Here is a 23,147-nt window from a genome sequence, read left to right on the forward strand (position 1 = left end):
TCCTCATCGATCCCATTTTGTCACTTCCCGGGTCCCTGCTGGTCTCTACTTTCTGGGCCCTCTCCAGAAACAAGGACATGGCTGCTCATAGCCAGTGATTGGCTCAACCATCGGTCCCTAGAAGAATTAGGAGATAGAAACTCAGGAAGCATCGGAAAAGGGATTGGTGAGATGAGTATTATTTATTCCGCTTTTATTATACTATTCTGCTGATTTTTTTTTTTTATTAAAAATAGAAACAAATCCTCTTCCAGACTTAAATTAGTGGTCCTCCACTCGTTTTGCATAACTCCAAGTGCAGAATGTCCCACACCTCCTATATATGTGCTGAGTTTAGGACTTGAATGACAGGTGGTCCAGTACTCGGCCACCCTATGGGAGTGAGATACCATGCTTTAAAGGGGTTATCCACTACTTGAGTATTGAGAAGGAGTTGTCCAAGTAGTGGACAACCCCTTTAATTGTAGGTACACTTGAGGCTACATCGGCACCAGACGCAACTGGGGCAAGGGTGGTCCTTGGTAATATAGGTAATCCTAGATTAGGCATATGTTGGATAGACAGTGGGCTCATTTGCTCATGCACATAAGGACCCAAATATACCTAGAGCAGAAGGGAGGAAAGTGAGCAAAAGTGTTTATTATTTTCATGTGTGCAGTGATGGGGGGCCATGTACACCAGGATAGGGGGGCCATGCATATCAAGATTGGGGATGAGGGGGCCATACATATCAGGATTCGAGATGAGATGAGGGGACCATGCATATCAGGATTGGGGATGAGGGGGCCATGCATACCAGGATTGGGAATGAGGGGGCCATGCATACCAGGATTGGGGGATGAGGAGGCCATGGATACCAGGATTGGGGGATCAGGAGGTCATGCCTACCAGGATTGGGGGATGAGGAGGCCATGCAAACCAGGATTGGTTCTAAGGGCGCCATACATACCAGAATTGGGTCTGAGGTGGCCATGCATACCAGGATTGGGTCTGAGGGGCTATGCATACCAGGAAGGGGATGAGGGGGCCATGCATACCAGGATTGGGGATGAGGGGGCCATGCATACCAGGATTTGGAATGAGGGGGCCATGCATACCAGGATTGGGGATGAGGGTTCCATGCATACTATAATTGGGGATATGGGGCCATGCATACCAGGATTGAGGATGAGGGGGCCATGCATACCAGAATTGGGGATGAGGGGGCCATGCATACCATAATTGGGGATGTGGGGCCATGCATACCAGGATTGAGGATGAGGGGACCATGCATACCAGAATTGGGGATGAGGGGGCCCTGCATACCAAGAACTGGGATGAGGGGGCAATGCATACCAGGATTGGGGATGAGGGCGCCATACATACCAGGATTGGGGATGAGGGGGCCATGCATACCAGGATTGGGGAAGAGGGGGTCATGCATACCAGAATTGGGGAAGAAGGGGCCATGCATGCCAGGATTGGGGATGAGAGGGCCATGCATACCAGGATTTGGTCTGAGGGGGCCATGCATACCAGGATTGGGTCTGTGGGGGCCATGCATACCACCATTGGGCCTGAGAGGGCCATGCATACCAGGATTGGGTCTGAGGAAGCCATGCATACCAGGTTTGGGAATGAGGGGGCCATGCATACCAGGATTATGGATGAGGGGGCCATGCATACCAGGATTGGGGATGAAGGGGCCATGCATACCAGGATTGGGGATGAGGGGGCCATGCATACCAGGATTGGGTCTAAGGGCGCCATGCATACCAAGATTGGGTCTGAGGGGGCCATTCATACCATCATTGGGCCTGAGAGCGCCATGCATACCAGGATTGGGTCTGAGGAGGCCATGCATACCAGGATTGGGAATGAGGGGGCCATGCATACCAGGATTATGGATGAGGGGGCAATGCATACCAGGATTGGGTCTGAGTGGGCCATGCATACCAGGATTAGGGATGAGGGGGCTATGCATACAAGGATTGGGAATGAGGGGGCCATGCATACCAGATTTGGGGATGAGGGGGGCATGCATACCAGAATTTGGGATGAGGGTTCCATGCATACCATAATTGGGGATACGGGGCCATGCATACCAGGATTGAGGATGAGGGGGCCATGCATACCAGAATTGGGGAGGAGGGGGCCATGAATACCATAATTGGGGATGTGGGGCCATGCATACCAGGATTGAGGATGAGGGGGCCATGCATACCAGAATTGGGGATGAGGGGGCCATGCATACCAGGAACTGGGATGAGGGGGCAATGCATACCAGGATTGGGGATGAGGGGGCCATGCATACCAGGATTGGGGAAGAGGGGGTCATGCATACCAGAATTGGGGAAGAAGGGGCCATGCATGCCAGGATTGGGGATGAGAGGGCCATGCATACCAGGATTTGGTCTGAGGGGGCCATGCATACCAGGATTGGGTCTGTGGGGGCCATGCATACCACCATTGGGCCTGAGAGGGCCATGCATACCAGGATTGGGTCTGAGGAGGCCATGCATACCAGGTTTGGGAATGAGGGGGCCATGCATACCAGGATTATGGATGAGGGGGCCATGCATACCAGGATTGGGGATGAAGGGGCCATGCATACCTGGATTGGGGATGAGGGGGCCATGCATACCAGGATTGGGTCTAAGGGCGCCATGCATACCAAGATTGGGTCTGAGGGGGCCATTCATACCATCATTGGGCCTGAGAGCGCCATGCATACCAGGATTGGGTCTGAGGAGGCCATGCATACCAGGATTGGGAATGAGGGGGCCATGCATACCAGGATTATGGATGAGGGGGCCATGCATACCAGGATAGAGTCTGAGTGGGCCATGCATACCAGGATTAGGGATGAGCGGGCTATGCATACCAGGATTGGGAATGAGGGGGCCATGCATACCAGAATTGGGGATGAGGGGGGCATGCATACTAGAATTTGGGATGAGGGTTCCATGCATACCATAATTGGGGATATGGGGCCATGCATACCAGGATTGAGGATGAGGGGGCCATGCATACCAGAATTGGGGAGGAGGGGGCCATGAATACCATAATTGGGGATGTGGGGCCATGCATACCAGGATTGAGGATGAGGGGGCCATGCATACCAGAATTGGGGATGAGGGGGCCATGCATACCAGGAACTGGGATGAGGGGGCAATGCATACCAGGATTGGGGATGAGGGGGCCATGCATACCAGGATTTGGGATGAGGGGGCCATGCATACCAGGATTGGGAAAGAGGGGGTCATGCATACCAGAATTGGGGAAGAAGAGGCCATGCATACCAGGATTGGGGATGAGAGGGCCATGCATACCAGTATTTGGTCTGAGTGGGCCATGCATACCAGGATTGGTTCTGTGGGGGCCATGCATACCATCATTGGGCCTGAGAGGGCCATGCATACCAGGATTGGGTCAGAGCGGGCCATGCATACCAGGATTGGGAATGAGGGGGCCATCATACCAGGATTATGGATGAGGGAGCCATGCATACCAGGATTGGGGATGAAGAGGCCATGCATACCAGGATTGGGGATGAGGGGTACCATGCATACAAGTTTTGGGGATGTGGGGTGCCACGCATTCCAGGATTGGGGATGAGGGGTGCCACACATACAAGGATTGGGGATGAGGGGTGTCACGCATGCCGGGATTGGGGATGAGGGGTGCCACGCATGCCGGGATTGGGGATCAGGGGTGCCACGCATGCCGGGATTGGGGATGAGGGGTGCCACGCATGCCGGGATTGGGGATGAGGAATGGAGTGCCATGCATACTGGGATGAGGGATGGGGTACCATGCATATCAGGATTAGTGATACCATACACACCAGGGCAGTGATGAGGGGTGCCATACATACCAGGATAGGGATGAGGGGTGCCAAGCATAACAGGATTGGGGGTGAGGGGTGCCACGCATACCGCGATTGGGGGTGAGGAGTGACACGCATACTGGGATTGGGGGGTGGGGGGTGCCACACTTACCGGGACTGGGGGTGAGGGGTGCCACGCCTACCGGGATTAGGAGTGAGGGGTGCCACGCATACTGGGATTGGGGATGAGGGGTGCCAGGCATACCGGGATTGGGGATGAGGGGTGCCATGCATTCCGGGATTGGCAATGAGGGATGGGGTGCCATGCATACCAGGATGAGGGATACCATACACACCAGGATAGGGATGAGGGATGGGGTACCATGCATACCGGGATGAGGGATACCATACACACCAGGATAAGGATGAGGGGTGCCACGCATACCGGGATTGGGGGTGAGGGGTGCCACGCATACCGGGATTGGGTGTGAGGGGTGCCACGCATACCGGAATGAGGGGTGCCACGCATACCGGGATTGGGGGTGAGGGGTGCCACGCATACCGGGATTGGGGGTGAGGTGTACCACGCATACCAGGATTGGATGTTGGGGACAGAATGGGGGCAGCACAAATACAAGGAGGGGGGCAGCACATACCAGCATGGGAGACCATATACCAATAAAAATGCTCGCCACCCGGGCGTAGAACGGGTTCAATAGCTAGTGTAAAATAAGGGTATAAATGAAAACGCCAAATAGTCCTGCAAAAAACAAGCAAAAAAATAAAAAAAGTTACAGCTCTCAGAATATGGCGATACAAAAACAAATTCATGTTTGTAAAATATTGTTTTTAGTATATAAAAGTAGCAAATCATTCAAAAACCTATATAAATCTGGTATCGCTGTAATTGTACCGACCCGAAGAATAAATCTGTCATCACTTTTACCTGCAAAAAAATATATAACAATAACTGAATTGCTGGTTTTTGATCATTCTGTGTCTGAAAAATCTAAATAAAACGCAATCAGAAAATGTTATATACCCCAAAATGGTCCAAAAAAATATTCAAATAGTCACAAAAAATGAAGCCCTTATTCAGCTTTGTTGGCAAAAAAAAAATAAAAGATAAAAAAGTTATAGCTCTCACAATTTGGTGACAAAAAAACTATTTTTTTATAAAAAAAAGCATTTTAATGTGAGATAGTAGCAAAATATAAAAAAAACTATATAAAATCAGGTATCACTTGTACCGCACGGTTAACCGCACAAAAATAATAATAATACCAACTGTTCTTATACTTCTGTCTATTTGCTCATTCTACCTCCCAAAAATCGGAATAAGGCTCAGGTCACATTTATCCTGTGCTCTCCGCTGAGCGCTTACATCGGGGTTTCCATGTAAAACAGAAAAACCGCGATTCAGGCAAAAACCCAATGGAACCACTCACTATAAAGAGGCAGATGGGGGCACTGTGGACCCCATTTGGTCTGTGTTCCAGCAGTGTCACATTATTTTAGGTGTTTTTTTAGCGCACAAGTTTGGGTGACCACAGTTCTGTAAAGACCTAAAAAGATGGATACCACCGGAAAAGACAGCAAACGGAGCCAAGGTGTTATTATAGTGAGTAGTACCAGCAGGGGTTTCATCTGAATCACATTTTTGTGGGATTTACACGGAAATCCCAATTTAAGCGCTCAGCGTAGAACATAAGAATATGATCCAGCCTTATACTGAAAGCAATCAAAAAATCTCATGTACCCCAAAATGTTACCAATAAACCCTAACTTATCCTACACAATACCATCCCCCACTCAGGTCCGTCATCTGTCAGTGGAACTATAGGGGGTCCCACGTTACTGGTAGAACAAAGACTATGGAAATGCAACGGCTCCCCCCTCAAATGAAATCCAATGAAATCTCCTAAATCCAAAAGCCCCATCCTTGTGCCTAAACCATAGTAAGCGGCCACATGTTTGGCATTATTGTAGCAGGGAGAGCTCACTTAACAATTTACGGGGTGTCCCCAATAGAACAAGCTGGGCACAATGTATGGGGGCACTACAATATATGGGGGCACGACAATTAAAGGTGCACAATGTATGGGCACTAAACTGGCAGATTTGCAATTCTCCAGAATAAAGCACAGCGTGGATGTTATAAAATAGTTATTGAGACGTAGATGAATTCATTGAGAGGTGTAATTTCTACAATGGGGTCACTTTTGGGGTTTTTCTGCTGTTCTGGCACCTTTGGGACTCAGCAAATGGCGTTCGAACACTATTCTAGGAAAATCTGTGATCTAAACCCCAAATAGTGCCCCTTCCTTCCCAGCCCTAACATGTTGGCTAACAGTAATTTCTGACGACATATGGGCCATCACCGCATTTGGGAGAAATGCACAATAAATTTTGGGGCACAGTTCCACCTATTTACCCTCGTGTAACTGAAACTTTTGCCGCTAATTTTTACTAACAAAATGTTATATTATATATACTGCCATGTTCAATAAAAATTGCATAAGTTATGGAAGGAACTAAAGCTCAGAGTTCATAGAAGGAGCCCACGGGACCTTCAGTATGTGAAGAGTATTTGTGTAAGAATTGGTCAAACTCACACCTGAGCAATGCCTGTGACTAGTTTCTCCATATAGGAGGCTTCTTGAAACTTCATCACCAACAAAGACTTTTGTACGAAGTATTAAATAGATTTCAGTAAGCGTGTTCAATACTTTTTCCCTCTGTATTTTTTCTTAATTACACATATTTTAATATATGTACATCTATGGTGTGATTTCATTGCCTGTGTGGATTGGATGGGCTGTTACTAATAGAGATGAGCGTTGTTCTACTCGAACTGTTCGCCAATCTCAAATTCGAGCTGTTTTGGGCGGTGTTCGAGCCGTTCGGCGAACACGAACGATTTGAGAAAAATTCGGCTGTTCGAGGTTATGTTCGATAACTGTTCGTGCACCAAAATCATAACTGGATTTTTTCTCAGTAATGATGAAAATTAATGTTAATACGCAGTTTGAGTGTACAGCGGGGTGGGGGGAGGGGCAGGGGATGGATCTCTGCAGGAATAATGAAGATCTCCATTTTTTTTTCTCTTTCCCGCATTTGCAGTGGGGAGGTGCAGTCTGTCAGCCTATCAGCAGCGCACACACGGAGCGAACTGCTGTTTTTCACACAAGCAAGGGCATGTGTCATTGGCAGTGTATGTCACATGTCCTTGCCCTATAAGACCAAGCCATTTTCCCCATCGCCACCATTTTCTCACTGCTGCAGCTGCGTGTTAGACGGCACCGCTGTTGCTGTGTGCGCTATACCTTGTTAATTTCAAGCCAATTTTCGCACAAATCTACAGATAGCTTGGGAGTAGGGAATAGTTGTGATTGCAGTCCTTTTAAGGACTAGGTTACAGCATTTCCTACGACTTTTATCAGGCAGGTCTGTGCTCTTAAATAGATAGATTGTGGGAGTAAAGACTAATTGTAATTGCAGTCCTTTTCAGGACTAGGTTACATCAGTTCCTATCAGTTTTTGCCAGACAGGTCTGTGCCAGTGCTGTGCAAGTTTTTTTCACAGCATTTGGCTGAATCTAGCAAAGCTAATCCTTTTTGGCCTATTGCAGAGTGTGTTAGTCAGTGGAGTAGCCTATCTGTGTTGCAAGATATACCACCTGTGTATAGAATACCAATTTTTTTACTGCACCTAGTGAAGTAAAATCTTTTGGGCATAGCATCATTCTATTAGTCCATCTATACTGACCTCCATCAGGTTGCAAATTGAATATAATTTTTTTCTGCATCTAGCTCTGAAAAAATATTTGGGCTTCTAGCAGTGTGTGGGACTTGTTCTATTAGTCCATCTATACTGACCTCCATCAGGTTGCAAATTAAAAATAATTTTTATCTGCATCTACCTCTGAAAAAATATTTGGGCTTCTAGCTGTGTGTGGGACTTGTTCTATTAGTCCATCTATACTGACCTCCATCAGGTTGCAAACTGAATATAATTTTTTTCTGCATCTAACTCTGAAAAAATATTTGGCCTTCTAGCAGTGTGTGGGACTTTCTCTATTAGTCCATCTATACTGACCTCCATCAGGTTGCAAACTGAATATATTTTTTTTCTGCATTTACCTCTGAAAAAATATTAGGCTTCTAGCTGTGTGTGGGACTTGTTCTATTAATACATCTATACTGACCTCCATCAGGTTGCAAACTGAATATATTTTTTTTCTGCATCTACCTCTGAAAAAATATTGGGCTTCTAGCTGTGTGTGGGACTTGTTCTATTAGTCCATCTATACTGACCTCCATCAGGTTGCAAACTGAATATATTTTTTTTCTGCATCTACCTCTGAAAAAATATTGGGCTTCTAGCTGTGCGTGGGACTTGTTCTATTAATCCATCTATACAGACCTCCATCAGGTTGCAAACTGAATATAATTTTTTTCTGCATCTAGCTCTGAAAAAATAGTTGGCCTTCTAGCAGTGTGTGGGACTTTCTCTATTAGTCCATCTATACTGACCTCCATCAGGTTGCAAATTAAAAATAATTTTTATCTGCATCTAGCTCTGAAAAAATATTTGGCCTTCTAGCAGTGTGTGGGACTTTCTCTATTAGTCCATCTATACTGACCTCCATCAGGTTGCAAATTACAAATAATTTTTATCTGCATCTACCTCTGAAAAAATATTTGGCCTTCTAGCTGTGTGTGGGACTTGTTCTATTAGTCCATCTATACTTACCTCCATCAGGTTGCAAACTGAATATATTTTTTTTCTGCATCTAGCTGTGAAAAAATATTTGGCCTTCTAGTAGTGTGTGGGACTTTCTCTATTAGTCCATCTATACTGACCTCCATCAGGTTGCAAATTAAAAATAATTTTTATCTGCATCTACCTCTGAAAAAATATTTGGGCTTCTAGCTGTGTGTGGGACTTGTTCTATTAGTCCATCTATACTGACCTCCATCAGGTTGCAAACTGAATATAATTTTTTTCTGCATCTAGCTCTGAAAAAATATTTGGCCTTCTAGCAGTGTGTGGGACTTTCTCTATTAGTCCATCTATACTGACCTCCATCAGGTTGCAAATTAAAAATAATTTTTATCTGCATCTAGCTCTGAAAAAATATTTGGCCTTCTAGCAGTGTGTGGGACTTTCTCTATTAGTCCATCTATACTGACCTCCATCAGGTTGCAAATTAAAAATAATTTTTATCTGCATCTAGCTCTGAAAAAATATTTGGGCTTCTAGCTGTGTGTGGGACTTGTTCTATTAATCCATCTATACTGACCTCCATCAGGTTGCAAATTAAAAATAATTTTTATCTGCATCTACCTCTGAAAAAATATTTGGGCTTCTAGCTGTGTGTGGGACTTGTTCTATTAGTCCATTTATACAGACCTCCATCAGGTTGCAAACTGAATATAATTTTTTTCTGCATCTACCTCTGAAAAAATATTTGGGCTTCTAGCTGTGTGTGGAACTTGTTCTATTAGTCCATCTATACTGACCTCCATCAGGTTGCAAATCGAATATAATTTTTTTCTCCATCTAACCCAGCCAATAGTTTTGGCCTAATACCACAGTTTGGCCACTCAACTCTGCTCGGTTCCCATCCATTGTTTTTTTGTGCAAACAACTCCAGAGTTGTGAATTAATTAACCACCAAAATGAGTGGAAAAAGGCCTGCTGCTGGTGGAAAGGGGAATAGGTGTGTTGGGAAGGGGAAAAAAGGTTGTGTCCGTGGGGTAGGTGTTAAAGCAACAGTAACATCTGCAGAAGAAAGACCATCTTCCAGCCAAACTAAAATGTCTACTTCTTTTAGCGGACAATGTGATAAGATCCCTTTCTTACGGCCACGCCAATCGCTACAAATTCCAGATGAGGCACAAAAACAGCAGGTGCTTCAACGGATATCAAGTGCTCCTTTAAGTGGGCTCTCCTCCACATCAACTTCAACATCACAAATACTCCAGTCCTCAAAGGTGTCACCCCAATCGCACTTGCTTCCTCACAGCTCCCAAATCTCCAGCTGCCCGTCTGAGTATGAGGTAGAACAGATGGTTGAGTCTGCAGAGCTGTTTACTCATACTATAGCCTGGGAATCAGAGGTCGACTCCAGCGCTTCTGTGAATCCAGACGAGGAAATGATCTGCACTGATGCCCAGAATCTTTATGAGTCGGATCCAGGACCAGACGCAGAAGGTTCTGACCATAATGTAGACCCTCATTCCCAAACTGTAACTCCTGTTGGTGGAGACAATGAGGAAGACGATGATGAGACTCAAATACCTGATTGGAGCGACAACTTTAGTTTTTTATCAGGGCAGGAACAGGTTGGCTCTGAGGACGACGGGTGTGATAACGCACAGGGTGATAATGATGAGGTTGGAGATCCCACTTACTGTCAACCCACAGTCAGCCAAGAGATGAGGTCAGCAGAGGAGGTGGAGGAAGATGCTAGTGACGACGAGGTCAGGTTGCGCCTTCCTGGACAGAGACGTAGTACTGGAAGCACGTCAACAACTGCATCCTCAAACACAACTCTGCCTCTCACCACAAGTCGTGGTGGCTCTTCAGGTCGCATGGGTGCTAAGCCTTGCATAGCCTGGGCATTTTTTCAGATCGATAAAGATGACCCAACTCGTGTTATCTGTAACATTTGTCAGCAAAAGCTAAGTAGAGGCCAAAAAATACATAGTTTGAGTACTTCATGCATGAACCGGCACATGGACATGAAGCATAAGTTGCAGTGGGAAGCTCAGTGTGCTACAATGCGGCCTAGCCGGCCGGGCCAACCACCGTCTGCCATATCTTGTGCATCCGCGGCCTCTTCATCCTCTGTGACTGGGGGGACAGCAGTCACACCTGTTTTGGGGCGCAGATCTGTCACCTCTTTACCCGCAACAGCCAGCGTGATTGGCAGGTCATCATTTTCTTTGGAGGTGGTAACACCAGCTGGTGTTGAGCGCTGTCCGACATCGATAGCACCACCTTTGGATCAAGGCAACGTAACATGTCCGCCTGCATCTTCCTCACAGACCGGCAGTTTGCCGGGGACACCCTTATCAACCCCGTCTAAGCACAATAGCCAGCCCTCGGTCCCTCAGATGTGGACAAGTAAAAGACCATTTCCTCCTAGCCATGAGAAAGCTAAGAGGTTGAATTTCACCATCTGCAAGCTCTTGGCTACAGAAATGCTGCCTTTCCGCCTGGTGGACACAGAGGATTTTCGAGACCTTATGTCCGTCGCAGTGCCCCAGTACCAGATGCCCAGTCGGCACTACTTCTCAAAGAAAGGTGTGCCTGCGCTCCACCAGCATGTCGCACACAACATCACCGCTTCTTTGAGAAACTCTGTGTGTGACAGGGTGCATTTCACCACAGACACTTGGACGAGTAGGCATGGACAGGGGCGTTACATGTCGCTGACTGGGCACTGGGTAACTATGGTGACAGCAGGACAAGGGGCTGCTGTCCAAGTCTTGCCGTCCCCACGAGTTGTGCGTCAATCCTCTTTATGTCAAAGTTCCTCCACTGCTTCTGCCTCCTCAACCTCCTCTCGGTCTTCCACCTGCACCCAAAGCCTGTCTGGTCATGCCACAAGCTTTCTAACTGCGCAGAAGGGATCCTGCACACCTCCTTACTATGCTGGCAGTAGGGCTCAACGTCATCAGGCAGTTTTTACTTTGAAATGTCTGGGAAATGTGAGTCACACAGCTGAGGAGTTGTGGTCAGCTCTGGAGAACCAATTTCATGAATGGCTGTCTCCACTGGACCTGAAACCAGGGAAGGCCGTGTGCGACAATGCTGCAAACCTGGGTGCGGCCCTTCGCTGGGGCAATGTCACACACGTGCCTTGTATGGCTCACGTGTTGAATCTGGTTGTCCAGCAATTTTTAGCCCACTATCCCAGACTAGATGGCCTTCTGCAGAGGGCACGGTCGCTGTGTGCTCACTTCCGCCGTTCGCATCCCGCAGCTCAGCGACTTACATCTCTACAGAAGTCGTTGGGCCTGCCACTTCACCGGCTAAAATGCGATGTGCCTACCCGGTGGAATTCAACTCTGCACATGTTGCAACGACTGTGTCAGCACCGACAAGCCCTGGTGCAATACGTTCTGACGTATAGCCTGGGCCAACGAGATCCAGAGGTGGGGCAAATCACGCTGGAGGAGTGGTCTCAGATCAGGGACCTATGCACCCTTCTGCACAGTTTTGAAATGGCGACGAAGATGTTTAGTGCTGACGATGCCATTATCAGCATGACTATTCCGGTGATTTACATGCTGGAGCACATGTTAAACAGAATTCGGAGTCAGGTGGTGGCACAAGAGGAGGTGGAGGAAGTAGAGGAGGAGGAGTTGTATGCGGAAGGGCTAACATCTGCAAGGTCCAGACGGTCGGCAGCACCAAGGCGGCAGGCATGTGAGGGTGGGGGAGATGGTTTTACCAGGGCGCATGGTAGCAGCCAAACTAGTGAGGAAGGTGCAGGAGCCCAGGAAGAAGTGGAGGACGAACTGATGGAAGACTCATCAGATGAGGGAGACCTTGATCACATTTCTGTTGTGCGAGGTTGGGGGGGAGAGGACAGAGGAAGGAAGCATGATTGTTACCTCGCCACCAACACAACAGGGACTTGGTGCTCCTGGATGCGCAACACACATGAGTGCCTTCTTGCTGCACTACCTGCAACATGACCCTCGAATTGTGAGAATTAGAAATAATCCTGACTACTGGGTTGCCACACTGTTAGATCCCCGGTACAAAAGTAAATTTGCCGAAATTATTCCTGCCATAGAAAGGGATGCACGCATGCAGGAGTATCAGCAGAGACTGTTGCAGAATCTTACATGTGCTTTTCCACAAAACACCAGTGGTGCACTTAGTGAATCTCACAGTTCCAACTTGCCAACCGTGGGACCGTCAAGTGTTCAGCACTCAAACCGTAACAGAACCACAGTATCTGCTGGTAACATCAATTTTGCGGAATCATTTCACCACTTTTTTAGCCCATCCTTTGCAAGGCCACAGGAGACAAGAAGTCTGACACATAGTCAACGCCTAGAGACGATGGTACAGGAGTATCTCCAAGTAAACATTGAAGCCATGACTGTGTCACTGGACCCTTGCTCTTTTTGGGCTTCCAATCTGGATAAATGGCCGGAGCTAGCCACTTACGCCTTGGAGATCTTGTCATGCCCCGCAGCCAGCGTTCTGTCTGAACGTGGGTTCAGCGCTGCTGGTGGTGTGCTGACAGATAAGCGCACGCGGCTCTCCACTGATAATGTAGACAGACTCACGTTCATAAAGATGAACAAATCATGGATCCGAAACGACTTTTCTACCCCTGTGTCATCCTGGGGAGAGTAAAAGCTTGATGATTGGTTAAAATCACCCTACCAACTGTTTTAAGCTTTCAAATTACTAATCATGTTTATCTGTATCTTGGCTGGAAAATAATTTGGGCTTTGTAGCAGTGTGCAGCACTGATTCTATTAGGCCATCTATAATAAGCTCCACCAGATTTAAAATTACTAATCATGTTTATCTGTATCTTGGCTGGAAAATAATTTGGGCTTTGTAGCAGTGTGCAGCACTGATCCTATTAGGCCATCTATACTAAACTCCACCAGATTTAAAATTAATAATAATTTTTAGCTGCATCTAGCCCGGAAAATAATTTTGGGGCTCCGAGATGCGCAAGACACATAAGTGCCTTCTTGCTACACTACCTGCAACATGACCCTCATATTGTCAGAATTCGAAGTAATCATGACTACTGGGTTGCCACACTCTTAGATCCCCCAAACTTTTCGATCAACCTTTTCATTTTAATAAAGACCAAAAAAATGGTCATTTTTGAAATTATAAGCATTAGCAGGTTATTAGAAACTGAAATCAAACAGTTTTCAACTCAAAACTTTATTCTAGGTGATGTTACATTTTCACATAGGACCCCTTGTTCGAAAGGAGCTTCTGAACTCTCTCGTCCATTGAATTTGTCAGGTTTTGGATGGTTTCTGCTTCAATTGTTTTGCATGAGGACAGAATACCCTCCCAGAGGTGTTGCTTAGATGTGAACTGCCTCCCGCCATCATAGACACTCCTTTTGATGATGCTCCAGAGGTTCTGAATGGGGTAGAGGTCAGGGGAGCATGGGGGTCACACCATAAGTTTGTCCCCTTTTATGCCCATATCAGCCAGAGATGCAGATGTTTTATGTGCAGCATGAGATGGTGCATTATCATGCAAAAAAATGATCTTGCTGTGAAATACACGGTTCTTCTTCTTGAACCATGGCAGGAAGTGCTGTTTGAGAAAATCCACATACATTATGGAGTTCATCTTTAGTGCCTTCAGGGATCCTAAAGGGGCCGACAATCTCTCTCCCCACGATTCCAGGCCAAATCATTACTCCACCTCCTCCTTGTTGGCGCTGTAGCCGTGTTTGCGTGGGGTGTCCATCAACCAGCCATCCTCCACTCCATCCATCTGGACCATTGAGCGCTGCACGGCACTCATCCGTGAACAAAACAGTTTTGAAATCAGTCTTCATGTAATGTTTAGCCCACTGGAGCCGTTTCTGCTTGTGTGAAGTGGATAGAGGAGGTCGACAGGATGGCGTATGCACAGCTGCAAACCTCTGAAGGACCCTGCATCTTGTTGTTCGGGGGACGTTGGAGGCACCAGCAGCTTCAAAAACTTGTCTGCTGCTATGACAAGGCTTTTTTGCCGCTGCTCTTTTAACCTGACGTAATTGCCTGTAGGAAAGAGTCCTCAATTTGCCCTTATCAGCACGCACACGTGTGTACTGTGAATCAGCTACATACTTCTTGATTGCCAAGACACTTCATCCTGATCATCGCACAATGTTGATTGTAGTCATGCCTTGATCTAAACGCTCCACAATTTGTTGCTTCTCAGCAGCCGACACATCCTTTTTCTTTCCCATTTTGGCAGAAAATGTAGGCTGCTTAATAATGTGAGACAGCCTTCTTAAGTAGTCTTGCCTTTCATTGGACACACCTGCCAAACTAATTAGCACAGGTGTCTGCAATTGCTTACAGTGATATAAAGAGCCCTGACACACATCACCATCAATGAGTTTAACTGACAAACAAACAAATTCTTCCCTTATCACTCCTAAACACTTTTTGCATAATAATTTGGAACACAGTGTACATGTGCTTTTCCACAAAACACCAGTGGTTCACGTAGTGAATCTTACAGTTCTAACTTGCCAACCGTGGTCTGTATGGAGTTGTTCAATAAAGGGCCCAAAATTAAAATAACATAGATGGGAGAGGTCTCTATGAATAGGAATTCCTAAGTATTTGATACCCTGTGAGGGCCAGGCAAAGGGAAAGTTGGACTGGATGGAATCCTATATGGATTTGGGGAGGGAGACATCGAGGGCCTCAGACTTCGCTGCATTGATTTTAAAATTTGACCATGTAACAAAGTGATCTATTTCAGCCATAACAGCATGGATGGATATATGTGATTGAGTGATATATACTAGGACATCATCAGCAAATAGAGAGCACTTGTACTCGGTGCCTCCCACCTCAATCCACCTAATATTGGGGTTATGGCGAATTGATGAGAGCAGGTGCTCCGTCACTAGGATGTATAAGAGAGGGGACAGAGGACATCCCTGCTTTGTCCCATTGGTGATTGTGAAAGGTGATGAAAATGTTCTGATGCACCCCCTGGGCCTTGGGACACCCGGAGCCGGACCCTTTTTGGTGGATGCTGGTGGTTGTAGTCTTCGTGGCGGCGACCCGGTTCCGTGGCTCAGGGTGGTCAAACCAGTGGCGGAACTATTTATGTGGTTTTGATGTTTAAATGTCCGACTACGCCACCCGTGGATTGCGGTCAGAGTGAACCGCCGCTGCAGGGCAGACCGCTGAGGCTGGTGTTGTGGGTGCAGCAGAGCGTAGCATAACTCCCCACGGGAGGAGTATAGCCTCAGGGCAGTGTATGCGGAGGATGGGGGTGATGGTGCAGGGCAGCAGCAGTAACGACACGGAGTCAGTGATGCAGTCCAGGGCCTTTACTCACAGTTCTTATTATCCAGACCACGTCTGCAGGTAACGGCTGCCCACGTCGTACTTTGGTCACCAGGTGAGGGGCTCAGACAACTCCCAGATAACTTTGGAGCGCTTCACAGGACCCCCTTTGTGTGTCCTTTGTCTGGCCTTTCTTACCAACCCTTCTGTCTGGCTGCCTCGGGCCTCCTCTTGGTAAACTTGGCGCCAGTTTCCCTGACCCTATGTGGTGCCTTCCTAGCGGGTGTAGCGAGGGGCTGCGCCACATAAAATGTCAGAGCCTCCGGTTTCTAGCTGAGGGACGTTTCCTGCCTCCACTAGTTTCGGGGACCGGTCTCCCCCTTTGGCCTGACCCCTCCACGCAGGTGGATTCGGGCGTGCGGTGGCGACTCGCCCGTCCGCACCCCTGGGATCCCTTCATTCCTCGTTCCTGGAGCCTTCTCCGCTCCTCTTCCTTCCTTCTCCCTCTTCCAGGCCTGGGCCTCTGTTACTAGGCCCGCCTCCGGAGCAGAGCTCATGCAGAGCCCCTGCTCCCTGCCACTTCTGCTCAGACTTCTCTGCACTGAACTAAGATGGTGCCCACCTTTTATACTCCCTTCTCAATGCACCCAGGAACTGCTTCCTCCCTGCTCCTGCACTACAGGGTTCCCCTTCCTCAGTGTTCCCTCCCCCCACTCCAGCCAGGGACAGGGACTGTCGTGCCCATCTCAGAGGCATATTGGTCGCCCTGCCCCACGGCAATGTGGTGTAATGCATGCAGGTGTCGGGTCCTGATCCACACTCCATCCTTACCTGAGAGTGAGATATCACACCTCTGGGTGAGGTGCAATACCTCTGTAGCAACCGAGCCCTCAGGGTGCTACAGTTCCATTTATCTTCAGCCTAGGTGACGTATTGTGATACAGGGCCGTGATTTTGGCTATAAAAGGGTCCCCTAGACCCCTACCCCAAGCTTTTTAAGAGAATCATATATGGCGTGCCAGGAGACTCTATGGAATGCTTTCTCAGCATCCAACGAGAGTATCTAATTACAAATTTTTAACTGCATCTAGCCCAGGAAATACTTTGTGCCTAGTAGCAGTGTCTGCTAGTCAGCGGATTATCCCGGCTGTTAAGCAAGCTACACCACCTGTAGTTTGGACACTTAATTTTTTCAAAGGAAATGCTTCGGGACCACGGGATACTCAGTGAAGAGCATCAGGAGGCACCCCAAGGAATAGGGGCTGGGACTGGCAGTAGGATGCCTTGTGGTGGACAGCCGAGCTCGATCCTTATAAAAGCTTTTTAACTGCAGCAGCTTTAGTGGACGCTACTGGAGCTGGAATTACGCGGCTGCTGGCATGAGACTTGCCCTCCAATAGATCTTTGTAAATGGATTTAAAGTGTATTCATTCAAATTAGAGAGACAATTTAAATTAAAAAGCTTAGAGCTGCCTCCACCACAGGGGGGCTCGCTCGACCCACCAGCGGACAGGCACCAGTATTGGGAGAGGGGGGCTGGCCGTCAGGGTTCACCGCGGCTCTGGCACAAACCCAGCGACATGGAGGTGGCACGGGCAGGAGCGGACTGAACGTGTCGGCTTCTCACTTTTTGGATTTTAGAAGGGCATAACATGCCTATATTTGTGTCTCTCCCTCCTTTTACTCCTCCACCTCTTTTCTTTTCGCATGACTATATGTACTTGTCACTTTTCCACGTGTTAGTTGTGTCTTCTGAGCAGTTTGTCAGCTTTTGGACACCTTTGAAGGTGTTTTCTATGTGTTTCTATGTGTTTTTGTTTGCCTGCCATTGGTTTTAACGGTGTTCGAAGGTGTTCAACGAACAGTTCGACGAACAGTTCGGCGAACACACGGGTGTTCGACGAACCGAACCGAACTCGAACACTACGGGGGTGGCTCAACACTAGTTACTAACAGCTGGTGAGAATTTCATGTCAGTAGCACCGTTAGAAATAGATTTACTTAGAAAATTGGTGACGTGTTCAATACTTATTTCACCTGCTGTATATTTGCAGCTATTGTATCGTTAGGATTGTTAGAAACAGAACTCTGTAAATCAATTAATAGTATTTTGAGAACCCGGCAGAGACATCTGTGTTTTTATGAATAAGAATATATTGTATAAATTTGGATACAATTGTAATATCTGTTCCCACTGGACTGGTCGTCTTCTGCATAAGTCTTATGTTGTTATCTTGTACTGTTATACTAATGATAAATTACTCTCAGAGTTGTAATTATTCTATTTTCATACATAGACCATCAAATAGATGCAGAGATTAATAAAGAAGAGCGTTTTATTCTTTTTTCTGCTCATGTACATTCATAGAGGCAGAATGAGGTTTAATTATATTGAATATATGGAATTTTAAACATGTTTGTATATAAAGAAAAACAAACATTACTGCATTACTTGGAGATACGGTTTTCTATGTCTTTTACATTTCATTTTGATGATCATTCTCCAAGGTAAGACGCACAGCAGTTACAAGATCTTTGCTATAGATTCCTATGATTTTGGACAAAGGGTAAGAGGCACTTCAAAAAATTACAAAAGCCTACAAAAAAAATGAAGTAGCAAGCCCAAATGATAAAATTCAATAATGTTCAATAATTAATATCAATATTAAAAAGACATACAGATATAATAAATGGAAATGAATAAACAGAAATTACTGTGCTAAGATGACCCAGATAAATAATAATTACAAGTGTTACATGATTGCCCAAAATCCAAGAAAACAAAAGTGCTCCTGCAGACTGTTAAGATGGCAGAAGACATACACGATCTAATCAATCCCAGAAAATGATGTATATAGATCGGAGATAATTATTGAACATTATTGAATTTTTTGTCCTCTTTGCTATAGAGCTTACAAGCGCTGCTCTGAAGTTGGCCAGATCAGTGGATCCAACCATCTTCAGTGCTTCTGTGATCCTCCGATGCTGCAGAGACAAAGGTGCCTCATATAGCGGCATGGGAGCAAAATTTGAACATATAGCAGAATCATAATACTTCTCCAAACTGTCAGTCAGGAGCACGCTTCTCCCTGCCGAGCAGGAAGCTGGAAGACAGGCGAGCAGCGCGCTCCTGAAGAAGAGTTGAGAATAACCCCTTAAAGGTGTGCTACAAAGATTACAAGTGATCACCTTTCCACCAGAAGAGTAAATACTTGCTGACCACTGGGTATCCCACACTGGGACCTCCACACTCCAAAAATTGCCAAAATATGGGGTTCTAGTGTCTCATTTGAATGGAGGGATAGTCCTGCACAAGACTCATTACTCCATTCATTGACTCCATTCATTGCCCCATTCATTTATTGGTACTGCTGGAGATATAGGGCCCGATTCATTAAATTTTTTAACAGTTTTCTAGTGTTAAACACTTTGAAAAGTTACAAAATTTTGGCGCAATTCGAAGTAGCACAAAAATGTTGTGACTTTTAGCATTTTTACTCCACTCCTGACTAGATCCACCAAAAGCTGCAAAGCTAAGGCTCCACTGGGCTTGTGGAAGCTTGTGGAAGCCCGGGGGGGAAAATTCATAAAGGATTATGCCACTTTAGGCACATAGATAATCTATACATAGAAATGACTAAGACAATTAATTTAATCATTTTGTGAGCGCTTTCTCAGTCACCAGTCTTAATGAAAAGCATGCATGAATAAGATTCGCTGATTTCTTTAAGAGGCGCACAGCACCAAATGATTTATCTGATCAGTGGTGTGCGTCTCCATCTGCCTCTTCAGAAATGTTACTCCAGTCAGGGACTACAGGAACTGGAGTCATATTTCTGGAGAAGAAATGGTTCCTATTTTGAAGAATTTGATGGCGGGCACAGCATCGCCCCGTCCTACAGCACCGCCCCGTCCTACAGCACTGCTCCGTCCTACAGCACCGCTCCATTCTACAGCACCGCCTGGTCCTACAGCACCGCCCCGTCCTACAGCATCGCCCGGTCCTACAGCATCGCCCCGTCCTACAGCACCGCGCCGCCCTACAGCACCGTTCCGTCCTACAGCACCGCACAGTCCTACAGCACCGCCCAGACCTACAGCACCGCCACGTCCTACAGAACCGCTCTGTCCTACAGCACTGCCCCGTTCTACACTGGCTCTTTCCCAACTCCTCCTATTTTGGCGGAGCTACCTGAAAGTGTTGTGGAAACGCAAAAAAATCACAATTGTTTGGCGCATCTTTGCCTTGAGCAATAATTTTAAACTTTTGAAAGTGTTTTATGACAGTTTTCTGGTAATGACACTTTCATAAATTGGGATCTAAAAGTTTTTGAGATTCAAGAAATAAAGGACAAACTTTGGAGATGCTGTAAAGATGCATGAGACATGAGCGTGAGACTGATAGGCTATAAAGAATGAAATATATTGATTGTGCTAAAATAATTCAGCTCAAAATGTTGAAACATATGACAAAATTACGCTAAAATGTGGACATTTACAACATGATACTGAATATTACCCCAGTACTAAAAAAACAACATTTTCAATATCAGAAATCTAAAAATAGTCATGAAAGTTGCCAAAACATAAAGCAACAAGAAATCAAGAATCACTATTAAACAGCTGAGACAAAGAGGGCTGTATGGAGGAGACATATAGGGCTGTATGGAGGAGACATAGAGGGCCGTACGGTGGAGACAGAGGGCTGTATGGCGGAGACATAGAGGGCTGTACGGTGGAGACAGAGGGCTGTATGGCGGAGACATAGAGGGCTGTACGGCGGAGACATAGAGGGCTGTATGGTGGAGAGAGAGGGCTGTATGGTGGAGACATAGAGGGCTGTACGGTGGAAACAGAGGGCTGTATGGCGGAGACATAGAGGGCTGTACGGTGGAGACAGAGGGCAGTACGGCGGAGACATAGAGGACTGTACGGCAGAGACATAGAGGGCTGTACAGCGGAGACATAGAGGACTGTACGGAGGAGACATAGAGGGCTGTATGGCGGAGACATAGAGGGTGGTATGGGGGAGACATAGAGGGCTGTACGGCGGAGACATAGAGGGCTGTACTGCAGAGTCTTTTCATCACACTTGATTTATGACTAATGATGTAATAAAGAACTCTATGTCTCCTCCGTATAGCCCTCTATGTCTCCTCCGTACAGCCCTCTATGTCTCCTCCGTACAGCCCTCTATGTCTCCTCCGTACAGTCCTCTATGTCTCCTAATGGGACTACGCCCCACCACCCCTGGACGTCCACAAAGAGACTTGCTTTCGACCTCCCCCACTGGAATTGGGACTGATCATCCCCCACAAAAGCCACGGTAAGTGCACAAGTTCTTTACTAGTGATACTGACCGTTTGGCGTGGTTTCCACGTGGTGCGTGGTTTTTTGCAGTATCTCCGGACGTCCTGGTTGGATATAGTCAGAGGTGAGACTATAGGGGTGTAGTCCCATTAGGGGTCTGATATTGATAACTTTTAAAACAATACCACCTCGGATTGACAAGTGAATATTGTATGAAACTTCCTTAACTTCTGACAAAGATCCTTAGGACACTGAACACTGTTAGGTTCAGTTGCGGCAGCTGATCGAAGATTGGGTAGGACACACACTCAGATATAACTATATCTAGTGTCCGGAGAGCTGTGGACGAGAGCTCTCCTCCTTTCATCTGGGCCGTATGTGACTCCCCCAACGGGAGGGGTGAAGTCAGTGAAACAGCAGCTGATCAAGGATCTTTTGTCAGTTGAAAGGCAGCAGTGCAGTGATTAATCAATGTTTCCTTGGAGCAGAAAGAGTGTCTCTCCCGCAGGAGGGAGAGGATGTGATGATCATCATGGTCGGACAAGAGGGGAAAAGGTCGTTTAAGAATGCACCAAAAGTGTTTAAGGTGTTAAACTTTCCTGTGGAAGGGAAACTTCATCCTACATTGTGGGATGAAGGCATCTGGCAGAAAAGGGGTAGATTAGTTGACTGTGGATTATTGGAAGACACTGAAAAGTTTAGGAAAGTTGCACATGAGATTTGTGATGAAGGATATGTTGAAATAGAGGAGGAGATGAAGCCTGGTTATTTCAATTATCTTTATGTAAAGAAGGGAAAATTATCTAGCACTGTAACGATGACTGACTGTTTTGTGCTACAAAATGAAGCTGATGGGGACAAGATAGAGGAGGAAGTAGGTTCCCTTTCCCGACTTATGTGTCCACAAACCGAATCTGAAGCCCCTAAAGAAGCATCCCATACGCCCACAAATGTAGCCGTACCCCAGCCCCTCAATCCGGAAACTGAGCAATTTTTACCTAAGGAGATTAAATACCCTGCACTTCCCACTGGTGGCCAGCCACCATCATATAACCCAGATGGTTGGCTTTGTGATGTGTGTTGGGCCACTAATCCAGGATGGCGCGAGACGTGCTATAATTGTGGAGCACGCAGACCCGATGTTGCAGCACCAGCCTTCTCATTACTTAACGATGACGGTGGGTATTATAAACCATTGCCCCCACCTGCCCCCGTCATGGTCCACACTCCATTCGGGGAGACCCAGGGTCCTCCGAATTCTACCCTATTCACCCTCTCCCAAACTGGGGAAATAGAACATGGACACAAGTACCAGGAGTTGGCGTCTGTTTTACTGAATGGTCCTTCAGAATTCTCCACTATACTGAGAATAGGCATAGGGAGCATACCGCAACAGCAAGTTGGGATCATTGTAAATGCAGCAAATACGAGACTACAGCGTGGGGGGGCTAGCTGCAGAAATATGTCGTCTTGGGGGACCTGCAATACAGATTGCATCCAACGATCACATCCGTGACAACGGTCCGTTAAGAAGAGAAGAGGTAATGGCTACAAGAGCCGGACAGCTATCATGTCAGTATGTTATACATGCGGTGGGACCAAGATATGATCCCCTAGATGTACCCAGGTCCCAACACCTGCTTACAGAAACAGTTCAGAACACCATAGCATACGCATCACAGCTTCATGCGGTCCCAACCCTAGCCCTGCCATTTATTTCCACCGGCATCTTTGGATATCCAAAACAGGATGCGGCCAAAATAATAGTCGAGACTATAAAGCAATACATTGCCACGCATCCAACTAAATTTAAAGAGAGAGAGAAGACTCTTGGCCATCGACAGGGATCTAGTCGATTATGCCGCTCAACTAAGCAAACCCACGATCAGATCCGATATCTGGTCTCCCCCAGCGCTTCTGACTCGACCCCTGGGCCGTGGGGCACTCTGGACCGGGCTTCAGGGCAATGCTGGGAGTAGTAGTGGTGACCCGGTCCTGTG

The sequence above is a fragment of the Phyllobates terribilis genome, unplaced genomic scaffold (genome assembly GCF_046119375.1).
Source record: "Phyllobates terribilis strain yellow unplaced genomic scaffold, ASM4611937v1 Scaffold_121__1_contigs__length_5197421, whole genome shotgun sequence".
Lineage (NCBI taxonomy): Eukaryota > Metazoa > Chordata > Amphibia > Anura > Dendrobatidae > Phyllobates > Phyllobates terribilis.